Source organism: Nematolebias whitei, chromosome 9 (genome assembly GCF_014905685.2).
Source record: "Nematolebias whitei isolate Nwh7 chromosome 9, NemWhi1, whole genome shotgun sequence".
Lineage (NCBI taxonomy): Eukaryota > Metazoa > Chordata > Actinopteri > Cyprinodontiformes > Rivulidae > Nematolebias > Nematolebias whitei.
Window position 1 is genome coordinate 46,613,316 of NC_056506.1, and position 2,816 is coordinate 46,616,131.

Here is a 2,816-nt window from a genome sequence, read left to right on the forward strand (position 1 = left end):
TAGCTAAAATTAAGCAAAAAAAAAAAAACCACTACAGATTTAGATTTAAATCTAAAGTAATTAGTTATAATTACACTAAAGCAAAGAAGAAAGTCACCAACTATTTGGACTGCAAATGATTCAAGGAGCCTTCTTTGAGTAAGGAGTTAACTTTAACTTGAGAACGCAGCAGCTGACGTGTCCAGCTGTCCACATGAGACATGATGTCCACGTCTTCACCCCACACATAACCCGTCCAGAGACATCCGAGTGCCGGTCGGTGTCAAATTCACATCTGAGAAAACATTTTATAACCTGATGGGTTCAGACCAACAGCTGGAGCGTGGAGAGGAGCATAAAAAGAGGAGATACCTGAATGTTCATCAGCAATTCAAGCAGGAGGGAGAGTTGTTGCGTCTTCAGAAACAATCCACAAAGTTCTGGGTGTTTCTTGGATGAGCAGAGGCTGAAAAACCCCACAGGAAAGTGGTTCAGGGATCAGAAACTGGACCCAAACTGAACCCAGTGGGCTGGAGTTTACCTAAAGATCAGCACCTGTGAGAGCTTCAGTGGGTGGAAGGATAAACTGTGGGGAACACCGCCCCCTGGTGGAGAATCTACAACACAACAAGCAGCAAATAATCAGGGGTCTTCAATCTGTGGCTCCAGGGCCACATGTGGATAACATGAAATTCAGTTCGATTGCTTTTAATACCTACATGCTAGTTTTATTTATTTATTTATTTTTGTGACTTCTCTAAAACAAATGGGAACGATTCTTCAAGAACCAAAACACGTTAATTGGATTTAGCCGCTTCACTGATCCAACTTCCAGACTAACGAGGGAATTTTTCTCTCAAATCCACTGGGAATTCTCTGGAATGTTTTAGGACGAGTCGCCAAGAAGAAATGGGGTGCCAATTTGATAACCTGAAAAAACTAAACATATTTTAAGTCAAAGTAAATAAAAAACAAAACACTAAAAATTCACAACATATTTTAATACGCACTTTAAATTTATGCTCTATTACTTCAACACAATTATTAACATTTCACTTATAACAATCGTGTTTTTCTTCAGATAAAAGAATTCACTCGGAGTTCAGTGTTTTTATTTTTTTATTATCAAAATCAGTATTAAAAAAAAAAAAGGTTCCTTCTTTACATGAATATGGTCGTTTCTTTTGTCCTGAAAAGTAAAAAAACATTAATAAATTTTAAAACTCATGAAATATTTCTAGGTTTATGACGTCACCCTGACTGGACAGATGGTCCTCGTCCACAAACCACCAGCTGATAATCACCGTAGAAGGTTTTTAAAATTTATTAAGAGGCTCAAAAATGTTGCCGACCCTAAAACTTTCATTCTTTTTCAGAGTTAAATGAGAAAATAATCAGATTTATCACGACCTGATCAGATAAAGAAAAACATTTAAACGAGCTCTGGTGTAAAAAGAAGCAGGAGTTTAAATGTTAGAAAATAAATTAAACAGTTCCAGGTTCTGTTTGTGCGTTACAGACGAACACCCAGCGATTAATTTCTGAGCGTTTCGTTAAAATCCGTCCAGTGGTTTATGAGATATTTTGCTAACAGACAACAGTTACCAGCTCTGAGTAAACGTTAGGAATGACTCTCGGCTACTACCACACCAAGTTTCTGCAGTCGCGTCTTTGTGGCGGCCATCTTTAATTAGATTAACTGCAGAAGTCGGTCAGCTGTGTGTAGCAGTTTAGATATTTTGCTAACGCTACTTTAAAAAAAAAGGCTAATCTTTCGAGGAAGGCTTGTTAATTTTGTGGATTCACCCTTTAAACGTGTCATTTAAACATTTAAAAAAAAGCAGCCGGACAGATCTGTTTTATTATCCAAAACATTTATTTGATCCAATTCTTTGGAATGTAATAGTCATCGATGAACGTCAGACAACAGATGAACGAGTTCTGGTTCTGAAAGTACAAACAATACTTTTAGTCACATAAGGCCTCACTGCTTTCCAACACTCTTTACTTCCTTATTTCCTTTTTTTTGTTGTTATTTTTGTTTTTGAGACAACAAAATTACAGAAACGTTACAGAAAATAATTGTTTTTTTTCTCCGTCTTACAAATAAAATCCTGAAACAATGGCACGTACATCAGAGACGGTACGAAAAACACGAGGTGATAATATCAGACAGAGAAATAAAACCGTTACGCTTCAATATATAAGATTTTTCAAGAATGAAAAACATTTCTGTAAATTGTACATTTACCTGGTTTTCAGAAACCACGTTAAAACAAACAATAACACTTTATCCTCTCTTCATAAATCAGCATCATAAACACATTTTTTATTTAAATATATCAGTGCAACGTTTGTTTTCAGGACGGGGCGAGTGCTGCAGCATCCTTTGTTTTATTAAAGGGGGCGGAGTTTCATTGGTTCGATTTTATTTGAATGGATTCACGTTTTGATCTAAATTAAATCGTTGCATTCCTGCGGTGAAAGTGAATATTTTACAGAACTAAGGATCATTTTAACGGATTTGATTGAAAATTTCCTTAAAACTCAAACTAGGACTCGATTCAGAGCGAAACGAGACAATTAAATTAAAAAAATAGGTTTGATTTATGTTAAGTTTGTCTCTGTCACACAAGTGAACATGTGAACAATCAGTATCTTACCTGCTGCAGATAGCACCAGAGCAGTTTGGAGAAACAGGTTAGCTAACAGCTAGTCTGAGCGGGTCATCAGTTTCACATTTTAAACGGCTTCTCGCCTCCAATTCTGTGGTTATTTACATCCACAAAAAGCAGCAGCAGCAGCAGCAGCAGCAGCAGCAGCAGCAGCAGCAGCAG